Consider the following 26,420-nt stretch of genomic DNA (forward strand, 5'->3'; position numbering starts at 1 on the left):
TCTAGTGAAGTTTAGTTGTGAAACCCCTTAAGTTAAGTTTAGAGTGAATCGTGGGTAATCAATTTCTTAGCCCCTCACACCCCAAGCTGTACTATTGGGGACGCCGGCGTCCCCTTGATTTCTCTGGGCCACAATGGCTGTTGTACTCGTCATAAAGACGTCATTTCTGGCCAGTATATAGACGAATAGTCGCTCTTTCATTCAACACCGGATGGCAGCACTGTCACATCTTCCCGCGGCGACTGAAAACATCCAGTCGAAGTTCGCGTCACTGGCCTCCACCTGACATCTGCAATGTTTCATATCAGGTCTGTGCTAGAATAATCCATTTTTTCAGAATTGCGTCGACAAAATGACATCACAACGACAAGACAGGGGTAGAAGAAGGTGTGGAACACCAGCAGAAGAGCATCCAGTCTTCTCTGAACTACATTTTGGGCCAATGGCGGTGGAACATGAGGAATGTATCCAGGGTGTGGCTCTGAAGCAGTTTGAAATCCCGGAGCATTTAGCCCATCGCTAACACGACAAGACTCACTTGGCCGAACAACACACCCTTTCACTTTGTTTTTACCGTATAGAAAGGTCTGCTTAGCAGAACTTCAAAAATTGACTCAAACTCTTGCTGTTCCTCCCCACGGAAATCTTTAGTAAAAGGCGAAAGATTTATACGGTCTGAAAAGGAACAAGAGTGTACTTCCTTGCATTTGACGGAACCGGCTGGGAGATGATCGGCGATAGCATTTTAACACAGGCTCTCAAGCGCTACAAACCAGTGGGGGGCGTGCCGAGTCGCACCGAGCAGCCAATCGTTTCGTCCCCAAGGAGGAATTTCACTGCAAATGTAGACCGTAGAAATCTGGAGACTCTAAGGATTGACCGTTGGCTCGAGTCTACAGCAGGGGTGCCCAAGTCGGGTCTTGGAGAGCCCCTATCCAGCTTGTTTTCCATGTCTCCCTCCTTTACACACCTGAACCAAATGATCAGTTCATCAGCAAGCTCTGCAGGAGCCTGATTATTTTAATTCAGGTGTGTCGGACAGTCGTGCACCCAGACCGGATGCGGAACTGTAGCCGGAGAAGGAGGCGGGGGCGGCGAAAACCGGAAGCCGAGGGCAAACGGGGTGCCGGTCCAGGCTACCTGACTGCGATCAACTGATTGCGCTTGCAAGACACCAGATTGGTGAAAACGTTTCCTCTCTACGGCCCTTTATGGAATACTTTGCCCACCCTTGCTGTAGACTCTACGGGCTGACCATTGGCTCGAATGTCCTCAGCGATCGGGCTCCAGCCAGTCGCAGGCTTCTCTAGATCCTACATTTTGGGCCAATGGCGGAGAACATGAGAGAGGCAAGGAGGGTGTTACTCTGAAGCTCAACACTGACAATTCCAGACCCACACCAGGGCCATGCAGTTTTTCATTGGCGCATTTCAAGTTTGATTTAACAGTAAATCAGGGGAGAGCGCGTACGCAGTCCCCCACTACCATAAATTTTGCAGTTGAGATTCCCACATTTGGGGAATTCATAAAGGTCATCGAAACCGGAGTTGTGCAATGGTTAAGACTCGCCTTAGGAAAACCACCTGCTTGATCATGGTGTCTCCCCTGCCAGGTAAGTATGAGTTGCACGCCTCTGCAAAGCCGAGGTCTTGAGCGCGCAGGCCATCTTCGTTCATGAGCTCGTTTGTTACACACCTATAAAATAGTAACAAACACTCATAATGGACAAGGCAACTACAGTAAAACTGTTAACGCACAACTAGTCGTCAACTGACTTGAACTTTAAATTAGCTTTAAAGAATGTGCAAAACAATCCCAGCATGCATTGCTGCTCCTCCAAAAGCTCAGCTGAAACGGTTGCCCGTACTCTGTCAATGTGCATGCGCCACTGAAAGCTACAGATGCTTTGAAATTGTAGTTATTTCTCAAAGCTAGGACAACCTTCCACTCACTTTCCTGTTTGTTTGGTCAGGAATAGACACTGCTGCTGACATGTTAGGGTCCAACCCGGAATGGATGCTACGTGACTCTTCTGGGTTCAGACTGCAGGCATATCCGATTCCAGTCGGATTCCTCCTCCAATCAGATTTTTTTGAGCTGACTGTTCACACATTCTTTGTAAGGGTCCAAATCAGACCTGGGCCAGTTCAGAGGCCCACATTATTGACACACCTGACAGGTTCCTGTGGCAACAAAGACGTCATTCAGAGTAGAGTAAGGTCACGGACAGTCAAAACCCATCTGAGCTGCTCAGACAGAGAATATTGGATTTCGGCCGCCGCTCCTAACTGATTTCGTCACCGATTCGCTTTTCAGCAAGACTCGGTTTTGCTTTCACCAGTAGAAGGGGGCGCACCGTTCCTGGAGGTACTGCAATACCAGGTCGATGCATGGAGTGGATGGAGCAAGCTCCTATTCCATCTCCTAGGCCCAAAAATCAATTTAATATATGGTCCCCGGATAGGGGACGTATCAGATATTAAACTGATAAGAACAGATACTACACTTGATCTTAGCCAAAAGGCCGAGAAGCGATAACCACAAACTGGCACGAGGGACAGGCTCATTCCAGCCAATCCGGCCTAAAGTCATGGTCACACATGTCAAATGACAAAAGCAACACGCATACACAAAAAATCTATCAAGACGGTCCAGCTGCGGCCTGCAGTCGTCACAGGGGGCGCGGTTGGCGGATGACAAACGCTTGATCTGATCGGTCGTTGAAAGCAAGGGAAACAAGCTCAAGCTGGTCAGAAGAGGAGACCCAAAACCATTCGTTCCTCCAGCATCTAATTTTAGAACTAGTATAGTCATCCTTTAAATTCATATGGTTAATTTTTGGCTAGGATTATAAAAGTCATAATGTTCCAAGGTCTAGTGAAGTTTAGTTGTGAAACCCCTTAAGTTAAGTTTAGAGTGAATCGTGGGTAATCAATTTCTTAGCCCCTCACACCCCAAGCTGTACTATTGGGGACGCCGGCGTCCCCTTGATTTCTCTGGGCCACAATGGCTGTTGTACTCGTCATAAAGACGTCATTTCTGGCCAGTATATAGACGAATAGTCGCTCTTTCATTCAACACCGGATGGCAGCACTGTCACATCTTCCCGCGGCGACTGAAAACATCCAGTCGAAGTTCGCGTCACTGGCCTCCACCTGACATCTGCAATGTTTCATATCAGGTCTGTGCTAGAATAATCCATTTTTTCAGAATTGCGTCGACAAAATGACATCACAACGACAAGACAGGGGTAGAAGAAGGTGTGGAACACCAGCAGAAGAGCATCCAGTCTTCTCTGAACTACATTTTGGGCCAATGGCGGTGGAACATGAGGAATGTATCCAGGGTGTGGCTCTGAAGCAGTTTGAAATCCCGGAGCATTTAGCCCATCGCTAACACGACAAGACTCACTTGGCCGAACAACACACCCTTTCACTTTGTTTTTACCGTATAGAAAGGTCTGCTTAGCAGAACTTCAAAAATTGACTCAAACTCTTGCTGTTCCTCCCCACGGAAATCTTTAGTAAAAGGCGAAAGATTTATACGGTCTGAAAAGGAACAAGAGTGTACTTCCTTGCATTTGACGGAACCGGCTGGGAGATGATCGGCGATAGCATTTTAACACAGGCTCTCAAGCGCTACAAACCAGTGGGGGGCGTGCCGAGTCGCACCGAGCAGCCAATCGTTTCGTCCCCAAGGAGGAATTTCACTGCAAATGTAGACCGTAGAAATCTGGAGACTCTAAGGATTGACCGTTGGCTCGAGTCTACAGCAGGGGTGCCCAAGTCGGGTCTTGGAGAGCCCCTATCCAGCTTGTTTTCCATGTCTCCCTCCTTTACACACCTGAACCAAATGATCAGTTCATCAGCAAGCTCTGCAGGAGCCTGATTATTTTAATTCAGGTGTGTCGGACAGTCGTGCACCCAGACCGGATGCGGAACTGTAGCCGGAGAAGGAGGCGGGGGCGGCGAAAACCGGAAGCCGAGGGCAAACGGGGTGCCGGTCCAGGCTACCTGACTGCGATCAACTGATTGCGCTTGCAAGACACCAGATTGGTGAAAACGTTTCCTCTCTACGGCCCTTTATGGAATACTTTGCCCACCCTTGCTGTAGACTCTACGGGCTGACCATTGGCTCGAATGTCCTCAGCGATCGGGCTCCAGCCAGTCGCAAGCTTCTCTAGATCCTACATTTTGGGCCAATGGCGGAGAACATGAGAGAGGCAAGGAGGGTGTTACTCTGAAGCTCAACACTGACAATTCCAGACCCACACCAGGGCCATGCAGTTTTTCATTGGCGCATTTCAAGTTTGATTTAACAGTAAATCAGGGGAGAGCGCGTACGCAGTCCCCCACTACCATAAATTTTGCAGTTGAGATTCCCACATTTGGGGAATTCATAAAGGTCATCGAAACCGGAGTTGTGCAATGGTTAAGACTCGCCTTAGGAAAACCACCTGCTTGATCATGGTGTCTCCCCTGCCAGGTAAGTATGATTTGCACGCCTCTGCAAAGCCGAGGTCTTGAGCGCGCAGGCCATCTTCGTTCATGAGCTCGTTTGTTACACACCTATAAAATAGTAACAAACACACATAATGGACAAGGCAACTACAGTAAAACTGTCAACGCACAACTAGTCGTCAACTGACTTGAACTTTAAATTAGCTTTAAAGAATGTGCAAAACAATCCCAGCATGCATTGCTGCTCCTCCAAAAGCTCAGCTGAAACGGTTGCCCGTACTCTGTCAATGTGCATGCGCCACTGAAAGCTCCAGATGCTTTGAAATTGTAGTTATTTCTCAAAGCTAGGACAACCTTCCACTCACTTTCCTGTTTGTTTGGTCAGGAATAGACACTGCTGCTGACATGTTAGGGTCCAACCCGGAATGGATGCTACGTGACTCTTCTGGGTTCAGACTGCAGGCATATCCGATTCCAGTCGGATTCCTCCTCCAATCAGATTTTTTTGAGCTGACAGTTCACACATTCTTTGTAAGGGTCCAAATCAGACATGGGCCAGTTCAGAGGCCCACATTATTGACACACCTGACAGGTTCCTGTGGCAACAAAGACGTCATTCAGAGTAGAGTAAGGTCACGGACAGTCAAAACCCATCTGAGCTGCTCAGACAGAGAATATTGGATTTCGGCCGCCGCTCCTAACTGATTTCGTCACCGATTCGCTTTTCAGCAAGACTCGGTTTTGCTTTCACCAGTAGAAGGGGGCGCACCGTTCCTGGAGGTACTGCAATACCAGGTCGATGCATGGAGTGGACGGAGCAAGCCCCTATTCCATCCCCTAGGCCCAAAAATCAATTTAATATATGGTTCCCGGATAGGGGACGTATCAGATATTAAACTGATAAGAACAGATACTACACTTGATCTTAGCCAAAAGGCCGAGAAGCGATAACCACAAACTGGCACGAGGGACAGGCTCATTCCAGCCAATCCGGCCTAAAGTCATGGTCACACATGTCAAATGACAAAAGCAACACGCATACACAAAAAATCTATCAAGACGGTCCAGCTGCGGCCTGCAGTAGTCACAGGGGGCGCGGTTGGCGGATGACAAACGCTTGATCTGATCGGTCGTTGAAAGCAAGGGAAACAAGCTCAAGCTGGTCAGAAGAGGAGACCCAAAACCATTCGTTCCTCCAGCATCTAATTTTAGAACTAGTATAGTCATCCTTTAAATTCATATGGTTAATTTTTGGCTAGGATTATAAAAGTCATAATGTTCCAAGGTCTAGTGAAGTTTAGTTGTGAAACCCCTTAAGTTAAGTTTAGAGTGAATCGTGGGTAATCAATTTCTTAGCCCCTCACACCCCAAGCTGTACTATTGGGGACGCCGGCGTCCCCTTGATTTCTCTGGGCCACAATGGCTGTTGTACTCGTCATAAAGACGTCATTTCTGGCCAGTATATAGACGAATAGTCGCTCTTTCATTCAACACCGGATGGCAGCACTGTCACATCTTCCCGCGGCGACTGAAAACATCCAGTCGAAGTTCGCGTCACTGGCCTCCACCTGACATCTGCAATGTTTCATATCAGGTCTGTGCTAGAATAATCCATTTTTTCAGAATTGCGTCGACAAAATGACATCACAACGACAAGACAGGGGTAGAAGAAGGTGTGGAACACCAGCAGAAGAGCATCCAGTCTTCTCTGAACTACATTTTGGGCCAATGGCGGTGGAACATGAGGAATGTATCCAGGGTGTGGCTCTGAAGCAGTTTGAAATCCCGGAGCATTTAGCCCATCGCTAACACGACAAGACTCACTTGGCCGAACAACACACCCTTTCACTTTGTTTTTACCGTATAGAAAGGTCTGCTTAGCAGAACTTCAAAAATTGACTCAAACTCTTGCTGTTCCTCCCCACGGAAATCTTTAGTAAAAGGCGAAAGATTTATACGGTCTGAAAAGGAACAAGAGTGTACTTCCTTGCATTTGACGGAACCGGCTGGGAGATGATCGGCGATAGCATTTTAACACAGGCTCTCAAGCGCTACAAACCAGTGGGGGGCGTGCCGAGTCGCACCGAGCAGCCAATCGTTTCGTCCCCAAGGAGGAATTTCACTGCAAATGTAGACCGTAGAAATCTGGAGACTCTAAGGATTGACCGTTGGCTCGAGTCTACAGCAGGGGTGCCCAAGTCGGGTCTTGGAGAGCCCCTATCCAGCTTGTTTTCCATGTCTCCCTCCTTTACACACCTGAACCAAATGATCAGTTCATCAGCAAGCTCTGCAGGAGCCTGATTATTTTAATTCAGGTGTGTCGGACAGTCGTGCACCCAGACCGGATGCGGAACTGTAGCCGGAGAAGGAGGCGGGGGCGGCGAAAACCGGAAGCCGAGGGCAAACGGGGTGCCGGTCCAGGCTACCTGACTGCGATCAACTGATTGCGCTTGCAAGACACCAGATTGGTGAAAACGTTTCCTCTCTACGGCCCTTTATGGAATACTTTGCCCACCCTTGCTGTAGACTCTACGGGCTGACCATTGGCTCGAATGTCCTCAGCGATCGGGCTCCAGCCAGTCGCAAGCTTCTCTAGATCCTACATTTTGGGCCAATGGCGGAGAACATGAGAGAGGCAAGGAGGGTGTTACTCTGAAGCTCAACACTGACAATTCCAGACCCACACCAGGGCCATGCAGTTTTTCATTGGCGCATTTCAAGTTTGATTTAACAGTAAATCAGGGGAGAGCGCGTACGCAGTCCCCCACTACCATAAATTTTGCAGTTGAGATTCCCACATTTGGGGAATTCATAAAGGTCATCGAAACCGGAGTTGTGCAATGGTTAAGACTCGCCTTAGGAAAACCACCTGCTTGATCATGGTGTCTCCCCTGCCAGGTAAGTATGATTTGCACGCCTCTGCAAAGCCGAGGTCTTGAGCGCGCAGGCCATCTTCGTTCATGAGCTCGTTTGTTACACACCTATAAAATAGTAACAAACACACATAATGGACAAGGCAACTACAGTAAAACTGTCAACGCACAACTAGTCGTCAACTGACTTGAACTTTAAATTAGCTTTAAAGAATGTGCAAAACAATCCCAGCATGCATTGCTGCTCCTCCAAAAGCTCAGCTGAAACGGTTGCCCGTACTCTGTCAATGTGCATGCGCCACTGAAAGCTCCAGATGCTTTGAAATTGTAGTTATTTCTCAAAGCTAGGACAACCTTCCACTCACTTTCCTGTTTGTTTGGTCAGGAATAGACACTGCTGCTGACATGTTAGGGTCCAACCCGGAATGGATGCTACGTGACTCTTCTGGGTTCAGACTGCAGGCATATCCGATTCCAGTCGGATTCCTCCTCCAATCAGATTTTTTTGAGCTGACAGTTCACACATTCTTTGTAAGGGTCCAAATCAGACATGGGCCAGTTCAGAGGCCCACATTATTGACACACCTGACAGGTTCCTGTGGCAACAAAGACGTCATTCAGAGTAGAGTAAGGTCACGGACAGTCAAAACCCATCTGAGCTGCTCAGACAGAGAATATTGGATTTCGGCCGCCGCTCCTAACTGATTTCGTCACCGATTCGCTTTTCAGCAAGACTCGGTTTTGCTTTCACCAGTAGAAGGGGGCGCACCGTTCCTGGAGGTACTGCAATACCAGGTCGATGCATGGAGTGGACGGAGCAAGCCCCTATTCCATTCCCTACGCCCAAAAATCAATTTAATATATGGTTCCCGGATAGGGGACGTATCAGATATTAAACTGATAAGAACAGATACTACACTTGATCTTAGCCAAAAGGCCGAGAAGCGATAACCACAAACTGGCACGAGGGACAGGCTCATTCCAGCCAATCCGGCCTAAAGTCATGGTCACACATGTCAAATGACAAAAGCAACACGCATACACAAAAAATCTATCAAGACGGTCCAGCTGCGGCCTGCAGTAGTCACAGGGGGCGCGGTTGGCGGATGACAAACGCTTGATCTGATCGGTCGTTGAAAGCAAGGGAAACAAGCTCAAGCTGGTCAGAAGAGGAGACCCAAAACCATTCGTTCCTCCAGCATCTAATTTTAGAACTAGTATAGTCATCCTTTAAATTCATATGGTTAATTTTTGGCTAGGATTATAAAAGTCATAATGTTCCAAGGTCTAGTGAAGTTTAGTTGTGAAACCCCTTAAGTTAAGTTTAGAGTGAATCGTGGGTAATCAATTTCTTAGCCCCTCACACCCCAAGCTGTACTATTGGGGACGCCGGCGTCCCCTTGATTTCTCTGGGCCACAATGGCTGTTGTACTCGTCATAAAGACGTCATTTCTGGCCAGTATATAGACGAATAGTCGCTCTTTCATTCAACACCGGATGGCAGCACTGTCACATCTTCCCGCGGCGACTGAAAACATCCAGTCGAAGTTCGCGTCACTGGCCTCCACCTGACATCTGCAATGTTTCATATCAGGTCTGTGCTAGAATAATCCATTTTTTCAGAATTGCGTCGACAAAATGACATCACAACGACAAGACAGGGGTAGAAGAAGGTGTGGAACACCAGCAGAAGAGCATCCAGTCTTCTCTGAACTACATTTTGGGCCAATGGCGGTGGAACATGAGGAATGTATCCAGGGTGTGGCTCTGAAGCAGTTTGAAATCCCGGAGCATTTAGCCCATCGCTAACACGACAAGACTCACTTGGCCGAACAACACACCCTTTCACTTTGTTTTTACCGTATAGAAAGGTCTGCTTAGCAGAACTTCAAAAATTGACTCAAACTCTTGCTGTTCCTCCCCACGGAAATCTTTAGTAAAAGGCGAAAGATTTATACGGTCTGAAAAGGAACAAGAGTGTACTTCCTTGCATTTGACGGAACCGGCTGGGAGATGATCGGCGATAGCATTTTAACACAGGCTCTCAAGCGCTACAAACCAGTGGGGGGCGTGCCGAGTCGCACCGAGCAGCCAATCGTTTCGTCCCCAAGGAGGAATTTCACTGCAAATGTAGACCGTAGAAATCTGGAGACTCTAAGGATTGACCGTTGGCTCGAGTCTACAGCAGGGGTGCCCAAGTCGGGTCTTGGAGAGCCCCTATCCAGCTTGTTTTCCATGTCTCCCTCCTTTACACACCTGAACCAAATGATCAGTTCATCAGCAAGCTCTGCAGGAGCCTGATTATTTTAATTCAGGTGTGTCGGACAGTCGTGCACCCAGACCGGATGCGGAACTGTAGCCGGAGAAGGAGGCGGGGGCGGCGAAAACCGGAAGCCGAGGGCAAACGGGGTGCCGGTCCAGGCTACCTGACTGCGATCAACTGATTGCGCTTGCAAGACACCAGATTGGTGAAAACGTTTCCTCTCTACGGCCCTTTATGGAATACTTTGCCCACCCTTGCTGTAGACTCTACGGGCTGACCATTGGCTCGAATGTCCTCAGCGATCGGGCTCCAGCCAGTCGCAAGCTTCTCTAGATCCTACATTTTGGGCCAATGGCGGAGAACATGAGAGAGGCAAGGAGGGTGTTACTCTGAAGCTCAACACTGACAATTCCAGACCCACACCAGGGCCATGCAGTTTTTCATTGGCGCATTTCAAGTTTGATTTAACAGTAAATCAGGGGAGAGCGCGTACGCAGTCCCCCACTACCATAAATTTTGCAGTTGAGATTCCCACATTTGGGGAATTCATAAAGGTCATCGAAACCGGAGTTGTGCAATGGTTAAGACTCGCCTTAGGAAAACCACCTGCTTGATCATGGTGTCTCCCCTGCCAGGTAAGTATGATTTGCACGCCTCTGCAAAGCCGAGGTCTTGAGCGCGCAGGCCATCTTCGTTCATGAGCTCGTTTGTTACACACCTATAAAATAGTAACAAACACACATAATGGACAAGGCAACTACAGTAAAACTGTCAACGCACAACTAGTCGTCAACTGACTTGAACTTTAAATTAGCTTTAAAGAATGTGCAAAACAATCCCAGCATGCATTGCTGCTCCTCCAAAAGCTCAGCTGAAACGGTTGCCCGTACTCTGTCAATGTGCATGCGCCACTGAAAGCTCCAGATGCTTTGAAATTGTAGTTATTTCTCAAAGCTAGGACAACCTTCCACTCACTTTCCTGTTTGTTTGGTCAGGAATAGACACTGCTGCTGACATGTTAGGGTCCAACCCGGAATGGATGCTACGTGACTCTTCTGGGTTCAGACTGCAGGCATATCCGATTCCAGTCGGATTCCTCCTCCAATCAGATTTTTTTGAGCTGACAGTTCACACATTCTTTGTAAGGGTCCAAATCAGACATGGGCCAGTTCAGAGGCCCACATTATTGACACACCTGACAGGTTCCTGTGGCAACAAAGACGTCATTCAGAGTAGAGTAAGGTCACGGACAGTCAAAACCCATCTGAGCTGCTCAGACAGAGAATATTGGATTTCGGCCGCCGCTCCTAACTGATTTCGTCACCGATTCGCTTTTCAGCAAGACTCGGTTTTGCTTTCACCAGTAGAAGGGGGCGCACCGTTCCTGGAGGTACTGCAATACCAGGTCGATGCATGGAGTGGACGGAGCAAGCCCCTATTCCATTCCCTACGCCCAAAAATCAATTTAATATATGGTTCCCGGATAGGGGACGTATCAGATATTAAACTGATAAGAACAGATACTACACTTGATCTTAGCCAAAAGGCCGAGAAGCGATAACCACAAACTGGCACGAGGGACAGGCTCATTCCAGCCAATCCGGCCTAAAGTCATGGTCACACATGTCAAATGACAAAAGCAACACGCATACACAAAAAATCTATCAAGACGGTCCAGCTGCGGCCTGCAGTAGTCACAGGGGGCGCGGTTGGCGGATGACAAACGCTTGATCTGATCGGTCGTTGAAAGCAAGGGAAACAAGCTCAAGCTGGTCAGAAGAGGAGACCCAAAACCATTCGTTCCTCCAGCATCTAATTTTAGAACTAGTATAGTCATCCTTTAAATTCATATGGTTAATTTTTGGCTAGGATTATAAAAGTCATAATGTTCCAAGGTCTAGTGAAGTTTAGTTGTGAAACCCCTTAAGTTAAGTTTAGAGTGAATCGTGGGTAATCAATTTCTTAGCCCCTCACACCCCAAGCTGTACTATTGGGGACGCCGGCGTCCCCTTGATTTCTCTGGGCCACAATGGCTGTTGTACTCGTCATAAAGACGTCATTTCTGGCCAGTATATAGACGAATAGTCGCTCTTTCATTCAACACCGGATGGCAGCACTGTCACATCTTCCCGCGGCGACTGAAAACATCCAGTCGAAGTTCGCGTCACTGGCCTCCACCTGACATCTGCAATGTTTCATATCAGGTCTGTGCTAGAATAATCCATTTTTTCAGAATTGCGTCGACAAAATGACATCACAACGACAAGACAGGGGTAGAAGAAGGTGTGGAACACCAGCAGAAGAGCATCCAGTCTTCTCTGAACTACATTTTGGGCCAATGGCGGTGGAACATGAGGAATGTATCCAGGGTGTGGCTCTGAAGCAGTTTGAAATCCCGGAGCATTTAGCCCATCGCTAACACGACAAGACTCACTTGGCCGAACAACACACCCTTTCACTTTGTTTTTACCGTATAGAAAGGTCTGCTTAGCAGAACTTCAAAAATTGACTCAAACTCTTGCTGTTCCTCCCCACGGAAATCTTTAGTAAAAGGCGAAAGATTTATACGGTCTGAAAAGGAACAAGAGTGTACTTCCTTGCATTTGACGGAACCGGCTGGGAGATGATCGGCGATAGCATTTTAACACAGGCTCTCAAGCGCTACAAACCAGTGGGGGGCGTGCCGAGTCGCACCGAGCAGCCAATCGTTTCGTCCCCAAGGAGGAATTTCACTGCAAATGTAGACCGTAGAAATCTGGAGACTCTAAGGATTGACCGTTGGCTCGAGTCTACAGCAGGGGTGCCCAAGTCGGGTCTTGGAGAGCCCCTATCCAGCTTGTTTTCCATGTCTCCCTCCTTTACACACCTGAACCAAATGATCAGTTCATCAGCAAGCTCTGCAGGAGCCTGATTATTTTAATTCAGGTGTGTCGGACAGTCGTGCACCCAGACCGGATGCGGAACTGTAGCCGGAGAAGGAGGCGGGGGCGGCGAAAACCGGAAGCCGAGGGCAAACGGGGTGCCGGTCCAGGCTACCTGACTGCGATCAACTGATTGCGCTTGCAAGACACCAGATTGGTGAAAACGTTTCCTCTCTACGGCCCTTTATGGAATACTTTGCCCACCCTTGCTGTAGACTCTACGGGCTGACCATTGGCTCGAATGTCCTCAGCGATCGGGCTCCAGCCAGTCGCAGGCTTCTCTAGATCCTACATTTTGGGCCAATGGCGGAGAACATGAGAGAGGCAAGGAGGGTGTTACTCTGAAGCTCAACACTGACAATTCCAGACCCACACCAGGGCCATGCAGTTTTTCATTGGCGCATTTCAAGTTTGATTTAACAGTAAATCAGGGGAGAGCGCGTACGCAGTCTCCCACTACCATAAATTTTGCAGTTGAGATTCCCACATTTGGGGAATTCATAAAGGTCATCGAAACCAGAGTTGTGCAATGGTTAAGACTCGCCTTAGGAAAACCACCTGCTTGATCATGGTGTCTCCCCTGCCAGGTAAGTATGATTTGCACGCCTCTGCAAAGCCGAGGTCTTGAGCGCGCAGGCCATCTTCGTTCATGAGCTCGTTTGTTACACACCTATAAAATAGTAACAAACACACATAATGGACAAGGCAACTACAGTAAAACTGTCAACGCACAACTAGTCGTCAACTGACTTGAACTTTAAATTAGCTTTAAAGAATGTGCAAAACAATCCCAGCATGCATTGCTGCTCCTCCAAAAGCTCAGCTGAAACGGTTGCCCGTACTCTGTCAATGTGCATGCGCCACTGAAAGCTCCAGATGCTTTGAAATTGTACTTATTTCTCAAAGCTAGGACAACCTTCCACTCACTTTCCTGTTTGTTTGGTCAGGAATAGACACTGCTGCTGACATGTTAGGGTCCAACCCGGAATGGATGCTACGTGACTCTTCTGGGTTCAGACTGCAGGCATATCCGATTCCAGTCGGATTCCTCCTCCAATCAGATTTTTTTGAGCTGACAGTTCACACATTCTTTGTAAGGGTCCAAATCAGACATGGGCCAGTTCAGAGGCCCACATTATTGACACACCTGACAGGTTCCTGTGGCAACAAAGACGTCATTCAGAGTAGAGTAAGGTCACGGACAGTCAAAACCCATCTGAGCTGCTCAGACAGAGAATATTGGATTTCGGCCGCCGCTCCTAACTGATTTCGTCACCGATTCGCTTTTCAGCAAGACTCGGTTTTGCTTTCACCAGTAGAAGGGGGCGCACCGTTCCTGGAGGTACTGCAATACCAGGTCGATGCATGGAGTGGACGGAGCAAGCCCCTATTCCATCCCCTAGGCCCAAAAATCAATTTAATATATGGTTCCCGGATAGGGGACGTATCAGATATTAAACTGATAAGAACAGATACTACACTTGATCTTAGCCAAAAGGCCGAGAAGCGATAACCACAAACTGGCACGAGGGACAGGCTCATTCCAGCCAATCCGGCCTAAAGTCATGGTCACACATGTCAAATGACAAAAGCAACACGCATACACAAAAAATCTATCAAGACGGTCCAGCTGCGGCCTGCAGTAGTCACAGGGGGCGCGGTTGGCGGATGACAAACGCTTGATCTGATCGGTCGTTGAAAGCAAGGGAAACAAGCTCAAGCTGGTCAGAAGAGGAGACCCAAAACCATTCGTTCCTCCAGCATCTAATTTTAGAACTAGTATAGTCATCCTTTAAATTCATATGGTTAATTTTTGGCTAGGATTATAAAAGTCATAATGTTCCAAGGTCTAGTGAAGTTTAGTTGTGAAACCCCTTAAGTTAAGTTTAGAGTGAATCGTGGGTAATCAATTTCTTAGCCCCTCACACCCCAAGCTGTACTATTGGGGACGCCGGCGTCCCCTTGATTTCTCTGGGCCACAATGGCTGTTGTACTCGTCATAAAGACGTCATTTCTGGCCAGTATATAGACGAATAGTCGCTCTTTCATTCAACACCGGATGGCAGCACTGTCACATCTTCCCGCGGCGACTGAAAACATCCAGTCGAAGTTCGCGTCACTGGCCTCCACCTGACATCTGCAATGTTTCATATCAGGTCTGTGCTAGAATAATCCATTTTTTCAGAATTGCGTCGACAAAATGACATCACAACGACAAGACAGGGGTAGAAGAAGGTGTGGAACACCAGCAGAAGAGCATCCAGTCTTCTCTGAACTACATTTTGGGCCAATGGCGGTGGAACATGAGGAATGTATCCAGGGTGTGGCTCTGAAGCAGTTTGAAATCCCGGAGCATTTAGCCCATCGCTAACACGACAAGACTCACTTGGCCGAACAACACACCCTTTCACTTTGTTTTTACCGTATAGAAAGGTCTGCTTAGCAGAACTTCAAAAATTGACTTAAACTCTTGCTGTTCCTCCCCACGGAAATCTTTAGTAAAAGGCGAAAGATTTATACGGTCTGAAAAGGAACAAGAGTGTACTTCCTTGCATTTGACGGAACCGGCTGGGAGATGATCGGCGATAGCATTTTAACACAGGCTCTCAAGCGCTACAAACCAGTGGGGGGCGTGCCGAGTCGCACCGAGCAGCCAATCGTTTCGTCCCCAAGGAGGAATTTCACTGCAAATGTAGACCGTAGAAATCTGGAGACTCTAAGGATTGACCGTTGGCTCGAGTCTACAGCAGGGGTGCCCAAGTCGGGTCTTGGAGAGCCCCTATCCAGCTTGTTTTCCATGTCTCCCTCCTTTACACACCTGAACCAAATGATCAGTTCATCAGCAAGCTCTGCAGGAGCCTGATTATTTTGATTCAGGTGTGTCGGACAGTCGTGCACCCAGACCGGATGCGGAACTGTAGCCGGAGAAGGAGGCGGGGGCGGCGAAAACCGGAAGCCGAGGGCAAACGGGGTGCCGGTCCAGGCTACCTGACTGCGATCAACTGATTGCGCTTGCAAGACACCAGATTGGTGAAAACGTTTCCTCTCTACGGCCCTTTATGGAATACTTTGCCCACCCTTGCTGTAGACTCTACGGGCTGACCATTGGCTCGAATGTCCTCAGCGATCGGGCTCCAGCCAGTCGCAGGCTTCTCTAGATCCTACATTTTGGGCCAATGGCGGAGAACATGAGAGAGGCAAGGAGGGTGTTACTCTGAAGCTCAACACTGACAATTCCAGACCCACACCAGGGCCATGCAGTTTTTCATTGGCGCATTTCAAGTTTGATTTAACAGTAAATCAGGGGAGAGCGCGTACGCAGTCCCCCACTACCATAAATTTTGCAGTTGAGATTCCCACATTTGGGGAATTCATAAAGGTCATCGAAACCGGAGTTGTGCAATGGTTAAGACTCGCCTTAGGAAAACCACCTGCTTGATCATGGTGTCTCCCCTGCCAGGTAAGTATGAGTTGCACGCCTCTGCAAAGCCGAGGTCTTGAGCGCGCAGGCCATCTTCGTTCATGAGCTCGTTTGTTACACACCTATAAAATAGTAACAAACACTCATAATGGACAAGGCAACTACAGTAAAACTGTTAACGCACAACTAGTCGTCAACTGACTTGAACTTTAAATTAGCTTTAAAGAATGTGCAAAACAATCCCAGCATGCATTGCTGCTCCTCCAAAAGCTCAGCTGAAACGGTTGCCCGTACTCTGTCAATGTGCATGCGCCACTGAAAGCTACAGATGCTTTGAAATTGTAGTTATTTCTCAAAGCTAGGACAACCTTCCACTCACTTTCCTGTTTGTTTGGTCAGGAATAGACACTGCTGCTGACATGTTAGGGTCCAACCCGGAATGGATGCTACGTGACTCTTCTGGGTTCAGACTGCAGGCATATCCGATTCCAGTCGGATTCCTCCTCCAATCAGATTTTTTTGAGCTGACTGTTCACACATTCTTTGTAAGGGTCCAAATCAGACCTGGGCCAGTTCAGAGGCCCACATTATTGACACACCTGACAGGTTCCTGTGGCAACAAAGACGTCATTCAGAGTAGAGTAAGGTCACGGACAGTCAAAACCCATCTGAGCTGCTCAGACAGAGAATATTGGATTTCGGCCGCCGCTCCTAACTGATTTCGTCACCGATTCGCTTTTCAGCAAGACTCGGTTTTGCTTTCACCAGTAGAAGGGGGCGCACCGTTCCTGGAGGTACTGCAATACCAGGTCGATGCATGGAGTGGACGGAGCAAGCCCCTATTCCATCTCCTAGGCCCAAAAATCAAATTAATATATGGTCCCCGGATAGGGGACGTATCAGATATTAAACTGATAAGAACAGATACTACACTTGATCTTAGCCAAAAGGCCGAGAAGCGATAACCACAAACTGGCACGAGGGACAGGCTCATTCCAGCCAATCCGGCCTAAAGTCATGGTCACACATGTCAAATGACAAAAGCAACACGCATACACAAAAAATCTATCAAGACGGTCCAGCTGCGGCCTGCAGTAGTCACAGGGGGCGCGGTTGGCGGATGACAAACGCTTGATCTGATCGGTCGTTGAAAGCAAGGGAAACAAGCTCAAGCTGGTCAGAAGAGGAGACCCAAAACCATTCGTTCCTCCAGCATCTAATTTTAGAACTAGTATAGTCATCCTTTAAATTCATATGGTTAATTTTTGGCTAGGATTATAAAAGTCATAATGTTCCAAGGTCTAGTGAAGTTTAGTTGTGAAACCCCTTAAGTTAAGTTTAGAGTGAATCGTGGGTAATCAATTTCTTAGCCCCTCACACCCCAAGCTGTACTATTGGGGACGCCGGCGTCCCCTTGATTTCTCTGGGCCACAATGGCTGTTGTACTCGTCATAAAGACGTCATTTCTGGCCAGTATATAGACGAATAGTCGCTCTTTCATTCAACACCGGATGGCAGCACTGTCACATCTTCCCGCGGCGACTGAAAACATCCAGTCGAAGTTCGCGTCACTGGCCTCCACCTGACATCTGCAATGTTTCATATCAGGTCTGTGCTAGAATAATCCATTTTTTCAGAATTGCGTCGACAAAATGACATCACAACGACAAGACGGGTAGAAGAAGGTGTGGAACACCAGCAGAAGAGCATCCAGTCTTCTCTGAACTACATTTTGGGCCAATGGCGGTGGAACATGAGGAATGTATCCAGGGTGTGGCTCTGAAGCAGTTTGAAATCCCGGAGCATTTAGCCCATCGCTAACACGACAAGACTCACTTGGCCGAACAACACACCCTTTCACTTTGTTTTTACCGTATAGAAAGGTCTGCTTAGCAGAACTTCAAAAATTGACTCAAACTCTTGCTGTTCCTCCCCACGGAAATCTTTAGTAAAAGGCGAAAGATTTATACGGTCTGAAAAGGAACAAGAGTGTACTTCCTTGCATTTGACGGAACCGGCTGGGAGATGATCGGCGATAGCATTTTAACACAGGCTCTCAAGCGCTACAAACCAGTGGGGGGCGTGCCGAGTCGCACCGAGCAGCCAATCGTTTCGTCCCCAAGGAGGAATTTCACTGCAAATGTAGACCGTAGAAATCTGGAGACTCTAAGGATTGACCGTTGGCTCGAGTCTACAGCAGGGGTGCCCAAGTCGGGTCTTGGAGAGCCCCTATCCAGCTTGTTTTCCATGTCTCCCTCCTTTACACACCTGAACCAAATGATCAGTTCATCAGCAAGCTCTGCAGGAGCCTGATTATTTTAATTCAGGTGTGTCGGACAGTCGTGCACCCAGACCGGATGCGGAACTGTAGCCGGAGAAGGAGGCGGGGGCGGCGAAAACCGGAAGCCGAGGGCAAACGGGGTGCCGGTCCAGGCTACCTGACTGCGATCAACTGATTGCGCTTGCAAGACACCAGATTGGTGAAAACGTTTCCTCTCTACGGCCCTTTATGGAATACTTTGCCCACCCTTGCTGTAGACTCTACGGGCTGACCATTGGCTCGAATGTCCTCAGCGATCGGGCTCCAGCCAGTCGCAGGCTTCTCTAGATCCTACATTTTGGGCCAATGGCGGAGAACATGAGAGAGGCAAGGAGGGTGTTACTCTGAAGCTCAACACTGACAATTCCAGACCCACACCAGGGCCATGCAGTTTTTCATTGGCGCATTTCAAGTTTGATTTAACAGTAAATCAGGGGAGAGCGCGTACGCAGTCCCCCACTACCATAAATTTTGCAGTTGAGATTCCCACATTTGGGGAATTCATAAAGGTCATCGAAACCGGAGTTGTGCAATGGTTAAGACTCGCCTTAGGAAAACCACCTGCTTGATCATGGTGTCTCCCCTGCCAGGTAAGTATGAGTTGCACGCCTCTGCAAAGCCGAGGTCTTGAGCGCGCAGGCCATCTTCGTTCATGAGCTCGTTTGTTACACACCTATAAAATAGTAACAAACACTCATAATGGACAAGGCAACTACAGTAAAACTGTTAACGCACAACTAGTCGTCAACTGACTTGAACTTTAAATTAGCTTTAAAGAATGTGCAAAACAATCCCAGCATGCATTGCTGCTCCTCCAAAAGCTCAGCTGAAACGGTTGCCCGTACTCTGTCAATGTGCATGCGCCACTGAAAGCTACAGATGCTTTGAAATTGTAGTTATTTCTCAAAGCTAGGACAACCTTCCACTCACTTTCCTGTTTGTTTGGTCAGGAATAGACACTGCTGCTGACATGTTAGGGTCCAACCCGGAATGGATGCTACGTGACTCTTCTGGGTTCAGACTGCAGGCATATCCGATTCCAGTCGGATTCCTCCTCCAATCAGATTTTTTTGAGCTGACTGTTCACACATTCTTTGTAAGGGTCCAAATCAGACCTGGGCCAGTTCAGAGGCCCACATTATTGACACACCTGACAGGTTCCTGTGGCAACAAAGACGTCATTCAGAGTAGAGTAAGGTCACGGACAGTCAAAACCCATCTGAGCTGCTCAGACAGAGAATATTGGATTTCGGCCGCCGCTCCTAACTGATTTCGTCACCGATTCGCTTTTCAGCAAGACTCGGTTTTGCTTTCACCAGTAGAAGGGGGCGCACCGTTCCTGGAGGTACTGCAATACCAGGTCGATGCATGGAGTGGATGGAGCAAGCTCCTATTCCATCTCCTAGGCCCAAAAATCAATTTAATATATGGTCCCCGGATAGGGGACGTATCAGATATTAAACTGATAAGAACAGATACTACACTTGATCTTAGCCAAAAGGCCGAGAAGCGATAACCACAAACTGGCACGAGGGACAGGCTCATTCCAGCCAATCCGGCCTAAAGTCATGGTCACACATGTCAAATGACAAAAGCAACACGCATACACAAAAAATCTATCAAGACGGTCCAGCTGCGGCCTGCAGTAGTCACAGGGGGCGCGGTTGGCGGATGACAAACGCTTGATCTGATCGGTCGTTGAAAGCAAGGGAAACAAGCTCAAGCTGGTCAGAAGAGGAGACCCAAAACCATTCGTTCCTCCAGCATCTAATTTTAGAACTAGTATAGTCATCCTTTAAATTCATATGGTTAATTTTTGGCTAGGATTATAAAAGTCATAATGTTCCAAGGTCTAGTGAAGTTTAGTTGTGAAACCCCTTAAGTTAAGTTTAGAGTGAATCGTGGGTAATCAATTTCTTAGCCCCTCACACCCCAAGCTGTACTATTGGGGACGCCGGCGTCCCCTTGATTTCTCTGGGCCACAATGGCTGTTGTACTCGTCATAAAGACGTCATTTCTGGCCAGTATATAGACGAATAGTCGCTCTTTCATTCAACACCGGATGGCAGCACTGTCACATCTTCCCGCGGCGACTGAAAACATCCAGTCGAAGTTCGCGTCACTGGCCTCCACCTGACATCTGCAATGTTTCATATCAGGTCTGTGCTAGAATAATCCATTTTTTCAGAATTGCGTCGACAAAATGACATCACAACGACAAGACAGGGGTAGAAGAAGGTGTGGAACACCAGCAGAAGAGCATCCAGCCTTCTCTGAACTACATTTTGGGCCAATGGCGGTGGAACATGAGGAATGTATCCAGGGTGTGGCTCTGAAGCAGTTTGATATCCCAGAGCATTTAGCCCATCGCTAACACGACAAGACTCACTTGGCCGAACAACACACCCTTTCACTTTGTTTTTACCGTATAGAAAGGTCTGCGTAGCAGAACTTCAAAAATTGACTCAAACTCTTGCTGTTCCTCCCCACGGAAATCTTTAGTAAAAGGCGAAAGATTTATACGGTCTGAAAAGGAACAAGAGTGTTCTGCCTTGCATTTGACGGAACCGGCTGGGAGATGATCGGCGATAGCATTTTAACACAGGCTCTCAAGCGCTACAAACCAGTGGGGGGCGTGCCGAGTCGCACCGAGCAGCCAATCGTTTCGTCCCCAAGGAGGAATTTCACTGCAAATGTAGACCGTAGAAATCTGGAGACTCTAAGGATTGACCGTTGGCTCGAGTCTACAGCAGGGGTGCCCAAGTCGGGTCTTGGAGAGCCCCTATCCAGCTTGTTTTCCATGTCTCCCTCCTTTACACACCTGAACCAAATGATCAGTTCATCAGCAAGCTCTGCAGGAGCCTGATTATTTTGATTCAGGTGTGTCGGACAGTCGTGCACCCAGACCGGATGCGGAACTGTAGCCGGAGAAGGAGGCGGGGGCGGCGAAAACCGGAAGCCGAGGGCAAACGGGGTGCCGGTCCAGGCTACCTGACTGCGATCAACTGATTGCGCTTGCAAGACACCAGATTGGTGAAAACGTTTCCTCTCTACGGCCCTTTATGGAATACTTTGCCCACCCTTGCTGTAGACTCTACGGGCTGACCATTGGCTCGAATGTCCTCAGCGATCGGGCTCCAGCCAGTCGCAAGCTTCTCTAGATCCTACATTTTGGGCCAATGGCGGAGAACATGAGAGAGGCAAGGAGGGTGTTACTCTGAAGCTCAACACTGACAATTCCAGACCCACACCAGGGCCATGCAGTTTTTCATTGGCGCATTTCAAGTTTGATTTAACAGTAAATCAGGGGAGAGCGCGTACGCAGTCCCCCACTACCATAAATTTTGCAGTTGAGATTCCCACATTTGGGGAATTCATAAAGGTCATCGAAACCGGAGTTGTGCAATGGTTAAGACTCGCCTTAGGAAAACCACCTGCTTGATCATGGTGTCTCCCCTGCCAGGTAAGTATGATTTGCACGCCTCTGCAAAGCCGAGGTCTTGAGCGCGCAGGCCATCTTCGTTCATGAGCTCGTTTGTTACACACCTATAAAATAGTAACAAACACACATAATGGACAAGGCAACTACAGTAAAACTGTCAACGCACAACTAGTCGTCAACTGACTTGAACTTTAAATTAGCTTTAAAGAATGTGCAAAACAATCCCAGCATGCATTGCTGCTCCTCCAAAAGCTCAGCTGAAACGGTTGCCCGTACTCTGTCAATGTGCATGCGCCACTGAAAGCTCCAGATGCTTTGAAATTGTAGTTATTTCTCAAAGCTAGGACAACCTTCCACTCACTTTCCTGTTTGTTTGGTCAGGAATAGACACTGCTGCTGACATGTTAGGGTCCAACCCGGAATGGATGCTACGTGACTCTTCTGGGTTCAGACTGCAGGCATATCCGATTCCAGTCGGATTCCTCCTCCAATCAGATTTTTTTGAGCTGACAGTTCACACATTCTTTGTAAGGGTCCAAATCAGACATGGGCCAGTTCAGAGGCCCACATTATTGACACACCTGACAGGTTCCTGTGGCAACAAAGACGTCATTCAGAGTAGAGTAAGGTCACGGACAGTCAAAACCCATCTGAGCTGCTCAGACAGAGAATATTGGATTTCGGCCGCCGCTCCTAACTGATTTCGTCACCGATTCGCTTTTCAGCAAGACTCGGTTTTGCTTTCACCAGTAGAAGGGGGCGCACCGTTCCTGGAGGTACTGCAATACCAGGTCGATGCATGGAGTGGACGGAGCAAGCCCCTATTCCATCCCCTAGGCCCAAAAATCAATTTAATATATGGTTCCCGGATAGGGGACGTATCAGATATTAAACTGATAAGAACAGATACTACACTTGATCTTAGCCAAAAGGCCGAGAAGCGATAACCACAAACTGGCACGAGGGACAGGCTCATTCCAGCCAATCCGGCCTAAAGTCATGGTCACACATGTCAAATGACAAAAGCAACACGCATACACAAAAAATCTATCAAGACGGTCCAGCTGCGGCCTGCAGTAGTCACAGGGGGCGCGGTTGGCGGATGACAAACGCTTGATCTGATCGGTCGTTGAAAGCAAGGGAAACAAGCTCAAGCTGGTCAGAAGAGGAGACCCAAAACCATTCGTTCCTCCAGCATCTAATTTTAGAACTAGTATAGTCATCCTTTAAATTCATATGGTTAATTTTTGGCTAGGATTATAAAAGTCATAATGTTCCAAGGTCTAGTGAAGTTTAGTTGTGAAACCCCTTAAGTTAAGTTTAGAGTGAATCGTGGGTAATCAATTTCTTAGCCCCTCACACCCCAAGCTGTACTATTGGGGACGCCGGCGTCCCCTTGATTTCTCTGGGCCACAATGGCTGTTGTACTCGTCATAAAGACGTCATTTCTGGCCAGTATATAGACGAATAGTCGCTCTTTCATTCAACACCGGATGGCAGCACTGTCACATCTTCCCGCGGCGACTGAAAACATCCAGTCGAAGTTCGCGTCACTGGCCTCCACCTGACATCTGCAATGTTTCATATCAGGTCTGTGCTAGAATAATCCATTTTTTCAGAATTGCGTCGACAAAATGACATCACAACGACAAGACAGGGGTAGAAGAAGGTGTGGAACACCAGCAGAAGAGCATCCAGTCTTCTCTGAACTACATTTTGGGCCAATGGCGGTGGAACATGAGGAATGTATCCAGGGTGTGGCTCTGAAGCAGTTTGAAATCCCGGAGCATTTAGCCCATCGCTAACACGACAAGACTCACTTGGCCGAACAACACACCCTTTCACTTTGTTTTTACCGTATAGAAAGGTCTGCTTAGCAGAACTTCAAAAATTGACTCAAACTCTTGCTGTTCCTCCCCACGGAAATCTTTAGTAAAAGGCGAAAGATTTATACGGTCTGAAAAGGAACAAGAGTGTACTTCCTTGCATTTGACGGAACCGGCTGGGAGATGATCGGCGATAGCATTTTAACACAGGCTCTCAAGCGCTACAAACCAGTGGGGGGCGTGCCGAGTCGCACCGAGCAGCCAATCGTTTCGTCCCCAAGGAGGAATTTCACTGCAAATGTAGACCGTAGAAATCTGGAGACTCTAAGGATTGACCGTTGGCTCGAGTCTACAGCAGGGGTGCCCAAGTCGGGTCTTGGAGAGCCCCTATCCAGCTTGTTTTCCATGTCTCCCTCCTTTACACACCTGAACCAAATGATCAGTTCATCAGCAAGCTCTGCAGGAGCCTGATTATTTTAATTCAGGTGTGTCGGACAGTCGTGCACCCAGACCGGATGCGGAACTGTAGCCGGAGAAGGAGGCGGGGGCGGCGAAAACCGGAAGCCGAGGGCAAACGGGGTGCCGGTCCAGGCTACCTGACTGCGATCAACTGATTGCGCTTGCAAGACACCAGATTGGTGAAAACGTTTCCTCTCTACGGCCCTTTATGGAATACTTTGCCCACCCTTGCTGTAGACTCTACGGGCTGACCATTGGCTCGAATGTCCTCAGCGATCGGGCTCCAGCCAGTCGCAGGCTTCTCTAGATCCTACATTTTGGGCCAATGGCGGAGAACATGAGAGAGGCAAGGAGGGTGTTACTCTGAAGCTCAACACTGACAATTCCAGACCCACACCAGGGCCATGCAGTTTTTCATTGGCGCATTTCAAGTTTGATTTAACAGTAAATCAGGGGAGAGCGCGTACGCAGTCCCCCACTACCATAAATTTTGCAGTTGAGATTCCCACATTTGGGGAATTCATAAAGGTCATCGAAACCGGAGTTGTGCAATGGTTAAGACTCGCCTTAGGAAAACCACCTGCTTGATCATGGTGTCTCCCCTGCCAGGTAAGTATGAGTTGCACGCCTCTGCAAAGCCGAGGTCTTGAGCGCGCAGGCCATCTTCGTTCATGAGCTCGTTTGTTACACACCTATAAAATAGTAACAAACACTCATAATGGACAAGGCAACTACAGTAAAACTGTTAACGCACAACTAGTCGTCAACTGACTTGAACTTTAAATTAGCTTTAAAGAATGTGCAAAACAATCCCAGCATGCATTGCTGCTCCTCCAAAAGCTCAGCTGAAACGGTTGCCCGTACTCTGTCAATGTGCATGCGCCACTGAAAGCTACAGATGCTTTGAAATTGTAGTTATTTCTCAAAGCTAGGACAACCTTCCACTCACTTTCCTGTTTGTTTGGTCAGGAATAGACACTGCTGCTGACATGTTAGGGTCCAACCCGGAATGGATGCTACGTGACTCTTCTGGGTTCAGACTGCAGGCATATCCGATTCCAGTCGGATTCCTCCTCCAATCAGATTTTTTTGAGCTGACTGTTCACACATTCTTTGTAAGGGTCCAAATCAGACCTGGGCCAGTTCAGAGGCCCACATTATTGACACACCTGACAGGTTCCTGTGGCAACAAAGACGTCATTCAGAGTAGAGTAAGGTCACGGACAGTCAAAACCCATCTGAGCTGCTCAGACAGAGAATATTGGATTTCGGCCGCCGCTCCTAACTGATTTCGTCACCGATTCGCTTTTCAGCAAGACTCGGTTTTGCTTTCACCAGTAGAAGGGGGCGCACCGTTCCTGGAGGTACTGCAATACCAGGTCGATGCATGGAGTGGACGGAGCAAGCCCCTATTCCATCTCCTAGGCCCAAAAATCAATTTAATATATGGTCCCCGGATAGGGGACGTATCAGATATTAAACTGATAAGAACAGATACTACACTTGATCTTAGCCAAAAGGCCGAGAAGCGATAACCACAAACTGGCACGAGGGACAGGCTCATTCCAGCCAATCCGGCCTAAAGTCATGGTCACACATGTCAAATGACAAAAGCAACACGCATACACAAAAAATCTATCAAGACGGTCCAGCTGCGGCCTGCAGTAGTCACAGGGGGCGCGGTTGGCGGATGACAAACGCTTGATCTGATCGGTCGTTGAAAGCAAGGGAAACAAGCTCAAGCTGGTCAGAAGAGGAGACCCAAAACCATTCGTTCCTCCAGCATCTAATTTTAGAACTAGTATAGTCATCCTTTAAATTCATATGGTTAATTTTTGGCTAGGATTATAAAAGTCATAATGTTCCAAGGTCTAGTGAAGTTTAGTTGTGAAACCCCTTAAGTTAAGTTTAGAGTGAATCGTGGGTAATCAATTTCTTAGCCCCTCACACCCCAAGCTGTACTATTGGGGACGCCGGCGTCCCCTTGATTTCTCTGGGCCACAATGGCTGTTGTACTCGTCATAAAGACGTCATTTCTGGCCAGTATATAGACGAATAGTCGCTCTTTCATTCAACACCGGATGGCAGCACTGTCACATCTTCCCGCGGCGACTGAAAACATCCAGTCGAAGTTCGCGTCACTGGCCTCCACCTGACATCTGCAATGTTTCATATCAGGTCTGTGCTAGAATAATCCATTTTTTCAGAATTGCGTCGACAAAATGACATCACAACGACAAGACAGGGGTAGAAGAAGGTGTGGAACACCAGCAGAAGAGCATCCAGCCTTCTCTGAACTACATTTTGGGCCAATGGCAGTGGAACATGAGGAATGTATCCAGGGTGTGGCTCTGAAGCAGTTTGATATCCCAGAGCATTTAGCCCATCGCTAACACGACAAGACTCACTTGGCCGAACAACACACCCTTTCACTT

General features: G+C 48.1%; 27 non-coding genes across 27 annotated transcripts; all 27 read right to left on the reverse strand.

The window, feature by feature from the left end:
- Nucleotides 1-583: 583 nt before the first annotated feature.
- Nucleotides 584-695, reverse strand: LOC130918219 (U5 spliceosomal RNA). The gene has a single exon (XR_009063668.1). It is a non-coding gene; the product is annotated as a U5 spliceosomal RNA (small nuclear RNA).
- Nucleotides 696-1,453: 758 nt separating this feature from the next.
- On the reverse strand, nt 1,454-1,620 carry LOC130918255 (U1 spliceosomal RNA). The gene has a single exon (XR_009063701.1). It is a non-coding gene; the product is annotated as a U1 spliceosomal RNA (small nuclear RNA).
- A 725-nt stretch (nt 1,621-2,345) lies between these two features.
- On the reverse strand, nt 2,346-2,536 carry LOC130918122 (U2 spliceosomal RNA). Its single transcript, XR_009063576.1, has one exon. It is a non-coding gene; the product is annotated as a U2 spliceosomal RNA (small nuclear RNA).
- A 920-nt stretch (nt 2,537-3,456) lies between these two features.
- Nucleotides 3,457-3,568, reverse strand: LOC130918220 (U5 spliceosomal RNA). The gene has a single exon (XR_009063669.1). It is a non-coding gene; the product is annotated as a U5 spliceosomal RNA (small nuclear RNA).
- A 758-nt stretch (nt 3,569-4,326) lies between these two features.
- LOC130918256 (U1 spliceosomal RNA) lies at nt 4,327-4,493 on the reverse strand. Its single transcript, XR_009063702.1, has one exon. It is a non-coding gene; the product is annotated as a U1 spliceosomal RNA (small nuclear RNA).
- A 725-nt stretch (nt 4,494-5,218) lies between these two features.
- LOC130918170 (U2 spliceosomal RNA) lies at nt 5,219-5,409 on the reverse strand. The gene has a single exon (XR_009063623.1). It is a non-coding gene; the product is annotated as a U2 spliceosomal RNA (small nuclear RNA).
- A 920-nt stretch (nt 5,410-6,329) lies between these two features.
- Nucleotides 6,330-6,441, reverse strand: LOC130918222 (U5 spliceosomal RNA). The gene has a single exon (XR_009063671.1). It is a non-coding gene; the product is annotated as a U5 spliceosomal RNA (small nuclear RNA).
- Nucleotides 6,442-7,199: 758 nt separating this feature from the next.
- On the reverse strand, nt 7,200-7,366 carry LOC130918257 (U1 spliceosomal RNA). The gene has a single exon (XR_009063703.1). It is a non-coding gene; the product is annotated as a U1 spliceosomal RNA (small nuclear RNA).
- A 725-nt stretch (nt 7,367-8,091) lies between these two features.
- Nucleotides 8,092-8,282, reverse strand: LOC130918174 (U2 spliceosomal RNA). The gene has a single exon (XR_009063627.1). It is a non-coding gene; the product is annotated as a U2 spliceosomal RNA (small nuclear RNA).
- A 920-nt stretch (nt 8,283-9,202) lies between these two features.
- Nucleotides 9,203-9,314, reverse strand: LOC130918223 (U5 spliceosomal RNA). The gene has a single exon (XR_009063672.1). It is a non-coding gene; the product is annotated as a U5 spliceosomal RNA (small nuclear RNA).
- Nucleotides 9,315-10,072: 758 nt separating this feature from the next.
- LOC130918258 (U1 spliceosomal RNA) lies at nt 10,073-10,239 on the reverse strand. Its single transcript, XR_009063704.1, has one exon. It is a non-coding gene; the product is annotated as a U1 spliceosomal RNA (small nuclear RNA).
- Nucleotides 10,240-10,964: 725 nt separating this feature from the next.
- On the reverse strand, nt 10,965-11,155 carry LOC130918175 (U2 spliceosomal RNA). Its single transcript, XR_009063628.1, has one exon. It is a non-coding gene; the product is annotated as a U2 spliceosomal RNA (small nuclear RNA).
- Nucleotides 11,156-12,075: 920 nt separating this feature from the next.
- On the reverse strand, nt 12,076-12,187 carry LOC130918224 (U5 spliceosomal RNA). Its single transcript, XR_009063673.1, has one exon. It is a non-coding gene; the product is annotated as a U5 spliceosomal RNA (small nuclear RNA).
- Nucleotides 12,188-12,945: 758 nt separating this feature from the next.
- On the reverse strand, nt 12,946-13,112 carry LOC130918282 (U1 spliceosomal RNA). The gene has a single exon (XR_009063727.1). It is a non-coding gene; the product is annotated as a U1 spliceosomal RNA (small nuclear RNA).
- A 725-nt stretch (nt 13,113-13,837) lies between these two features.
- LOC130918171 (U2 spliceosomal RNA) lies at nt 13,838-14,028 on the reverse strand. Its single transcript, XR_009063624.1, has one exon. It is a non-coding gene; the product is annotated as a U2 spliceosomal RNA (small nuclear RNA).
- Nucleotides 14,029-14,948: 920 nt separating this feature from the next.
- Nucleotides 14,949-15,060, reverse strand: LOC130918202 (U5 spliceosomal RNA). The gene has a single exon (XR_009063652.1). It is a non-coding gene; the product is annotated as a U5 spliceosomal RNA (small nuclear RNA).
- Nucleotides 15,061-15,818: 758 nt separating this feature from the next.
- LOC130918259 (U1 spliceosomal RNA) lies at nt 15,819-15,985 on the reverse strand. The gene has a single exon (XR_009063705.1). It is a non-coding gene; the product is annotated as a U1 spliceosomal RNA (small nuclear RNA).
- A 725-nt stretch (nt 15,986-16,710) lies between these two features.
- LOC130918157 (U2 spliceosomal RNA) lies at nt 16,711-16,901 on the reverse strand. Its single transcript, XR_009063610.1, has one exon. It is a non-coding gene; the product is annotated as a U2 spliceosomal RNA (small nuclear RNA).
- Nucleotides 16,902-17,819: 918 nt separating this feature from the next.
- LOC130918225 (U5 spliceosomal RNA) lies at nt 17,820-17,931 on the reverse strand. The gene has a single exon (XR_009063674.1). It is a non-coding gene; the product is annotated as a U5 spliceosomal RNA (small nuclear RNA).
- Nucleotides 17,932-18,689: 758 nt separating this feature from the next.
- LOC130918260 (U1 spliceosomal RNA) lies at nt 18,690-18,856 on the reverse strand. The gene has a single exon (XR_009063706.1). It is a non-coding gene; the product is annotated as a U1 spliceosomal RNA (small nuclear RNA).
- Nucleotides 18,857-19,581: 725 nt separating this feature from the next.
- On the reverse strand, nt 19,582-19,772 carry LOC130918123 (U2 spliceosomal RNA). Its single transcript, XR_009063577.1, has one exon. It is a non-coding gene; the product is annotated as a U2 spliceosomal RNA (small nuclear RNA).
- Nucleotides 19,773-20,692: 920 nt separating this feature from the next.
- On the reverse strand, nt 20,693-20,804 carry LOC130918236 (U5 spliceosomal RNA). The gene has a single exon (XR_009063684.1). It is a non-coding gene; the product is annotated as a U5 spliceosomal RNA (small nuclear RNA).
- Nucleotides 20,805-21,562: 758 nt separating this feature from the next.
- Nucleotides 21,563-21,729, reverse strand: LOC130918261 (U1 spliceosomal RNA). The gene has a single exon (XR_009063707.1). It is a non-coding gene; the product is annotated as a U1 spliceosomal RNA (small nuclear RNA).
- A 725-nt stretch (nt 21,730-22,454) lies between these two features.
- Nucleotides 22,455-22,645, reverse strand: LOC130918172 (U2 spliceosomal RNA). The gene has a single exon (XR_009063625.1). It is a non-coding gene; the product is annotated as a U2 spliceosomal RNA (small nuclear RNA).
- Nucleotides 22,646-23,565: 920 nt separating this feature from the next.
- Nucleotides 23,566-23,677, reverse strand: LOC130918226 (U5 spliceosomal RNA). The gene has a single exon (XR_009063675.1). It is a non-coding gene; the product is annotated as a U5 spliceosomal RNA (small nuclear RNA).
- Nucleotides 23,678-24,435: 758 nt separating this feature from the next.
- Nucleotides 24,436-24,602, reverse strand: LOC130918263 (U1 spliceosomal RNA). The gene has a single exon (XR_009063709.1). It is a non-coding gene; the product is annotated as a U1 spliceosomal RNA (small nuclear RNA).
- A 725-nt stretch (nt 24,603-25,327) lies between these two features.
- On the reverse strand, nt 25,328-25,518 carry LOC130918153 (U2 spliceosomal RNA). Its single transcript, XR_009063606.1, has one exon. It is a non-coding gene; the product is annotated as a U2 spliceosomal RNA (small nuclear RNA).
- Nucleotides 25,519-26,420: the final 902 nt, after the last annotated feature.

This window comes from Corythoichthys intestinalis, chromosome 6, assembly GCF_030265065.1.
Source record: "Corythoichthys intestinalis isolate RoL2023-P3 chromosome 6, ASM3026506v1, whole genome shotgun sequence".
NCBI lineage: Eukaryota > Metazoa > Chordata > Actinopteri > Syngnathiformes > Syngnathidae > Corythoichthys > Corythoichthys intestinalis.